Consider the following 7,249-nt stretch of genomic DNA (forward strand, 5'->3'; position numbering starts at 1 on the left):
AGGTAAAGTGGGCATTGTGGTCCCATTTTACATACGAGGTAACCAAGGCAGAGAGATTTAGAAACCTGCCCATAGCCACAGTAGAGATGGGGAGCTGGGATCGGACACCAGGGAGCCTGGCTCCAGAGCCCCAGCACTTAGCCCACAGGCCCGTTCAGAAGCTCAGAGATGCTTGCACCGTATTTTCATTTTTGTTCTCTACTGTGTCTTCAATGTCAAGGGCTAGCATATGCAGGATCTCAGTGAAGGTGACTGAATGAAAACAATGAGTACCTGGTGTGACCCAAACTTCTCACCTTCTACCACAGTGGTTTCTGCTGACACAAGGTAGGAAACGGTGAGAAGCGGCTCCTCACTAAAAAACTAAGAGAACACATGAGAGATCTGCTCTGAAGTATCTCAGATCTGTCCCCATCTACCTGCACCCACTCCCCAAAGTGGGGCATGGGTCCTGAGGCCCCCCTTTCAGCAATTTCACACTTCTCCTCACAAAGTCAGCACTTCCTAGAGGCCTTGCACCAGGGGCTAGGGCTGTAGGTATGAATCAGAGGGCTCAGTCTCAGGGTGCTCTGGGCTTCTTCCCTCCCCTACTAGTTTTGCCTCCACTCTCATGAGAGGACTGGATAGGGAAAAGAGGGCCCAGAGAGGGGTGGGTGGGGGCTTACCAGGGTTAAAGAGCCAGTCAGGAGCTGAGGCTGAGGCGGATTCTTCCTCCATGCACCTGCCTCCCCAGACCCTGAGGACTCTCCCAACACTCAGATAGGACTGGGTCTACCCCTGGCTCAAAACCCTTCTGTGGCTCCAACCTGCCCTTCCATCAAAGTCTAGCTCCTTAGCTCAGCTCATTTTTTTTCTTTTATTAAGATCCATTTTACATAAAGCACAAACACTTTAAATGCAGTCTCAATGAACTTTTACGAATTTATTCACCTGAGCAGCCACCACTCAGATCAAGCTAGAAGTTTCCAGCCCCCTTAAAAGCTCTCCTGTCCTTCCCTACCCTCTTCCATCCCCATTATCCACCATCCTGACTTCTTCTGCCCAACTCTGAACCTGCTCTACATGCTAGTGTATACCAGCTTCTTGGGCTCTGCACAGTAGCCACAAGATCCACTTAGGCCACTCACTCTTTTTCACTGCAGAATAGTATTCCATTGTATTAATACACCCACAGATCTCACCTTGGCAGGGGGGAGGCCTCTTCAGGCTCTGGCCCCACTCCTCTTCTAGCCTCCCTTGACCCTATCCCAGCTGCTAATGATTCTGCACCCAATTCCAGTATGAGGGTTTTTCCCCCCACACCAAGCAATTCTCAGACACTTGCTGGGTGTCCTACAATTCTGCACTATCTGGAGACAGAGTCAGATTCCACAGGTTAAGAGCTCAATCCTACAAGATAGCACTCCTCCCCCGCCTGCCCCCCAACCTTCAGACGCCAGTTGCAAGGTCCAGGTTGACACCTGTGCTTCTGACCAACCAGCTACAGATTGCAGGTTCCAACAAATGCCCCCTTAAACTGGATTAATTTGCTAAAGTAGCTCAGAGAATTCAGAGAAACATTTTACTTACTAGATTTCTGGTATACTATAAATCAGTAATTATTATAAACTAGGATAAAACTCCGGGAACAACCAGATGGAAGAAACATACAGGCAAGGAATGGGGAAGGGTGGAAGCTACCATGCCCTCTCCAGGGGCAACACTCTCCCAACATTTCCACGTGCCCACCAACCTGGAAGTTCTCAAAACCCTGTCCTTTCGGGTTTTTTCATCCTTTTGGGTTTTGACTGAGGCTTCATTACTTGGTCATCGTTAATTAAATCACTGGCCACTGTCAATTGATTCAACCTCCAACCTCCCTACCTCCCTCCCCCTTCCCCAAAGGCCAAGGGTCAGACCGGATATTCTAACCTCTAATCACAAGGTTGGGTCTCTGGCTATAAGCCCTCAGCTCTAGGTTACCTAGGTACTTTCCACAAGCCGCCCCATTAACATAACAAAAGACACGGCTAGGGATCTCACCACAGAAAATTCCAAAGGTTTTAGGTGCTATGAGCCAGCAATGGGACAAATACCAAATATATTCAAATATATTATTATAAATCATAGTATCACAGCTGCTCCTGCCGGGGGACTCCTCTTCCCCAACATTGCTTGTTGTACCTGCCCACCACTGTCCCATCCACTTAGAACAAATATCGCATTTACCCAGTTTTTCATTATGGTTCATAAAGGTGGCCCTACCATTTTACATTAACACCAGTCTGTAGTCCAAAGACCTATTTGGAACTTTTACACTGTGTGGAATAGCTGCCGACACCCAAGAAACACAGAAAAGAGTGGTTTTCACAATTTGGAGGGAATGTCGGATGGTACAGCTTTCCTTTCTCTTACTGGGATGAGTAGGCCCCTCTTGGATTCAAGTCCAATTCCTCTCTCCACCTGTCATCTGTCAGCACCACAAACCCCCTTTCCATTCTGAGGACCCGGTTCCAAAGTCTCTATGTCCATGGAGACTCTACCACTCCCATCAGCATATAAACATGATGTAACTTCTCCCACCTTAAACACACCCCACTAGGCCTTTAAGCACCTTAGATCCTGCATTACGTTTAAAGTTCACCATGTACTAACCAAACTGCAAAATATCTGGAATTCAAATTCTGATTTTAACTATGGTAAAGCCTTAAGAGTTCTTACAGAACCAATCCCCTTTCATACAACATGGAAGATTTTCACAGAGCAAAAGAAACCAGACACACAGGAGACCTGCTGTGAGATTTCATTTATCTGAAGTTCAAGAACAGCCCACAACCCATCTATGAGCAGAATCAGATCAATGTGGGGTGGGGGAACAGACAGGAGAACTGCACCAAATTTCTAGTGTTCTGGAAATGACCTCAATCCTGATCTGGTTAATGGTTACAGCAGCATATAGATTTATTTTAAAAATTCACCGACCTGTACCCTTCATGTCTGTGTCCTTTATGTGCTTTACCACGTTTAAGTTCCAACTCGCCAAAAGAGTTGAAGACAAATACTTATACTTTTCCTTACGGAATCTGTATTACGATAGTCAGCCATTTCCCTAACAGACTGGGGGATAAAGCAGCCATGTAGACCCCATACCCACCTCTAACAAGTGCCCCGGACCTCTGGTCCCCAGTTCATCACTATCTCTTTGGAACCTTTTGTTCCCTTGGCTCCAGGTCACCCCTCTGCTCATATTCCTATCATCTATACACTAACAGCTCCAAATGGAGCATACTTGTACAGTTGCTAATAAGATGACAGGACATCTGAGATTTGCTTTTAAAAAAGTAAAGAAACTCCAAGTAAAAAGTGTGGTTATGTGTTAGAGGGGAGCATAGAACAAGAGAAGTAAAATATAGATGACTATCAATACTGAGTGATGGGTATGTGAGGTTTTTTTTTTTTTTTTTTTTTGGAAGATTTATTTATTCATGAGAGACAGAGAGAGAGAGGCACAGACACAGGTAGAGGGAGAAGCAGGCTCCATTCCATGCAGGGAGCCTGACGTGGGACTCGATCCCAGGTCTCCAGGACTACACCCTGGGCTGAAAGCGGTGCTAAACCACTGAGCCACCCAGGCTGCCCTGTGAGAATTCTTTATAGCATAATACCTTTGTATATGCTTTTAACATTTCATAATGAAAAAAAATTCATGAAATTTCATAAAGAAAAGTCAATAAAAATTGTATTATCTACAAACCCTGGCTTCTCCCCTAACTGCCACTCCTTACTTGATGTCCAGTTGAGTATCTCAGAGTTAGTTAGTTCAAAGCTTGTCAATTTCCCATCAAGAGGACTCTCATGCATTTTCGCCAAAAAGCATCACTCTTTATTCAGTTGGTCAAACCTCAAACCTTTTGGATAACTTTTAAGTCATCCCTGATTCATGCTTCCTCTCACACAACCCTCTTCCTGAGTCACCATCATCTCCTGTCCAGGCAGGGACATGGACTTCCTCATCGCCTGTGTCCACACCTGCCCAGCTGCAGGTCTTTCTCCTTGCAACAACTAGCACCGCTTTAACTTTTTTGTGCATAAACAGTCAGATGGCTCAAAACTGCAGAAGTCTTAAACAGTCATCCTCACAACTCTGATCCATAGGTCTATGACCTTCATCCCCACAAGCAACCACGGTCATTAATTTGGGGTGTTCACTAGAGATATTTTGATAAAAAATACATTCCAACATGCTGGTCCTTGCTCATGGCCCTTCAATGGCTTTCTGCTACACTTGGGAAGTGACTTCCAAAGCCCTTACCATGGCCTATAAGACCCTATGGAACCTGGCCCCTCTCCATAGCTCCATTCCTAAACAATCCTTCTTCTCTTCCCTTTGCTCTGCTCTAGTCACTCTGGTCACCTTGACAATCAATCTCTGAATACCCATCCCCTCTCACACTTCTTCCAGAGGTCTTTCCACGGACTGTTTTTCAGCATCTTCATGTGGCTCATTCCCTTACCTTTTTTCAGGCCTCTGTTCAAATGTCTGACCACCTGTCACTCTGACCTCTGTTACTCGAAATTTCCTTATCCTGACTTTTCCTTCCAAGCATCTTTTACCTGACATCAACTTCTCTACTAGAATATTTGCTGGTGGAGGGCAGGTGCTCTTTCACTGTAGGATCTCTAGCTTACAGGCCATGCTTGGCAGCTGACTAAACTTCCATAATTCATTCAATATATGAATGAATAAAATTAATAGAGACATGAATGAAGAAATGGATTTAGCAATGGCTCTCAACACTCCCTGGCTTGTACCCTGGACCCACCAATTCTACTTCAAACAAGATATCACTGATAATACTGCCATATACATGCAATCAGATATACAAGGCTATCAACTGCAGCAAATGTTTGTGAGAGCTAAAGTTCAGAAACAGCCTAAAAGTTTATCAATAAGGACATGGTTAAAGCATGGTATATCCACACAACTATTTCACCAATATAAGAAAAGGCAGGTCTCTGGGTGCTTGTCTGCACCACTGACTCACCACGAGGCAGGCTGCCCACTGCCAGGGGAAAATATGTGGGCTTGCTCTGTGGTGAGACAGGCTTGCATTTGAATCCAGGCCCTGCTGCTTCCTGGCTACGGGACTTCAGTAAGGACTTCTCCTTCAGGCTCACTTTCTGCATCTGTTAATTGGGGAGGGGAAACGTTTATTGCTGTATATAAAACACCGCCTGGTACACAATGAGCCCAATGTCAATGTTAGGCCCCTTCTTTTCCCTTTTAAGTCATTTCCACCTGAGGGTTGCTCAGATTTGTGCAACTGGCATGGAGGGTAATCCAGGATTGGGAAATTTAATTTAATTAAGAAAAACTGATATCGGGACACCTGGGTGGCTCAGTTAAGCATCTGCCTTTGGCTTAGGTCATGATTCCAGGGTCCTGGAATTGGCCCCATGTCCAGCCTCATGGCCACTTCCTGCTCAGCAGGGAGCCTGCTTCTGCCTCCCCGCCGCTGCTTGTGCGTGCTTGTGTGTCTCTCATCTCCATCTCAAATGAATAAATTTAAAAATCTTAAAAAAAAAAAAAAGTCTGATATGACCTGAGATGAAGATGCTAAAGAGGAACACTGACATAATACAGACAGCTTGACTGTCATGTATGTCTCTGGGAAATAACCAGTCTTTGGTAATCTGTAAAATGGACTCTCAACTTAGGTCTGTGTGACTAGTGATTTCGCCCAGCCTGTGGCAGCCTGGAGAAACACTTCCACCTGGCACAGGTACTGAGAAAATGGCAACAGGGATGAGGCTTAGAGGGGAGAGGGGAGCTCAGAATCAATCGCTATCACTACCATCGTAAACCACAAAACACGACAACACATAGTGTTACTATGCACCAGACACTGTTCTGGACACTTTCACCCATTTAACCCTGCCAGTAACATCACAAGGTGCTGCCATCTCCATTTTAAAAACAGGGGCGGGGGGGGGGGGGTGGGGGGGGTGGGGGGGGTGGGTGAGGGCACTTGGCTAAGGTCGGCTGCCATTTATGTGAACCCAGGATCAAGCTCTTAACCGCCAATGCTTTGCTTAACAGGAGTTCCAGAAGGAAACTGGGAGCCAGTGCTTTAGAAACAGAATATGGCTGGGATCCCTGGGTGGCTCCGCGGTTTAGCGCCTGCCTTCAGCCCAGGGCATGGGATCGAGTCCCACATCGGGCTCCCTGCATGGAGCCTGCTTCTCCCTCTGCCTGTGTCTCTGCCTCTCTCTCTCTGCCACTAATGAATGAATGAATAAAATCTTTTAAAAAAATAAATAAATAAAAAATAAAATCTTAAAAAAGAAACAATATAGGAACCAGAGTAGGAGACTTACTTTTATTGTGTACCCCACTGGCTGCTTGAATTTTGTCAGAATGTACATGTATTCCCTGTTCAAACAGAAATTTTAAAACACTAAATAAGACTTCAAATGAAGAATCGTCAATTCCCCCATTAGCGGATATGAATGAATCACTCTCCTCCAACTAAGGTAACCGCCGGCCTCGGCTCAGGCGCTGCGCATGCGCCCTCCGCGGGCCGCGCTCTCCGCGGGCGGCGCTCTCCGCCCGCTATTCCCCTCTGGCGCGCACCGGGCTTGACTTTTCGACCCTTAGTCCTGGGTTTCTCTTCCCCTGGAGCCGCCGAGGGACTTACTACGTGTCCTGTTCCTCCCAGTCCGTGTCTCCCATGCCTTCGGGATAGAATTTGCCCCCTTGGAAGCCCTTCAGGATCTGAACTGCCCTTCTGTGCGCCCTCACCTCCCAACCCAGGGAAACGGAATCCAAGCCAGTCTAGACCTTTCCCCGTTGGGAGTGCCCTTGGCCGCCCTTCAAGGTCCAACCGGACCCAGACCCTTTCCCTAAGTGATTTGATCTGTCTCCCTCCACAGAACGGGATGTCTTTCAGCGTCCACGCCGGGTCTGTTTCATTCCTGTGTTCTCGGCACTTACTCCGCTCAGGACCCTGAAATCCCTCGCAGCCGCCCCCACCCCACCGAAGCCAGCCAACTCCACTGACGGGGCGGGACTCGAACCTGCCACGTCCGGAACTGCCCTCTCTCCCTCTGCGTTAGACTGCCACACAGCCCCCGCCCCGCCAGGCGCACGCGCACTGAGTCGGAGCCGCAGCGTTCTCCCTCCTCCCCTCCGTCGTCCGCCAGCGTGCTGAGGCCAACCACCGCCATCCACGCATGCTCAGCCCGGCGCGGACGCTCAGTTCTCGCGCGC

The sequence above is a fragment of the Nyctereutes procyonoides genome, unplaced genomic scaffold, assembly GCF_905146905.1.
Source record: "Nyctereutes procyonoides isolate TBG_1078 unplaced genomic scaffold, NYPRO_anot_genome, whole genome shotgun sequence".
Taxonomy (NCBI): Eukaryota; Metazoa; Chordata; class Mammalia; order Carnivora; family Canidae; genus Nyctereutes; species Nyctereutes procyonoides.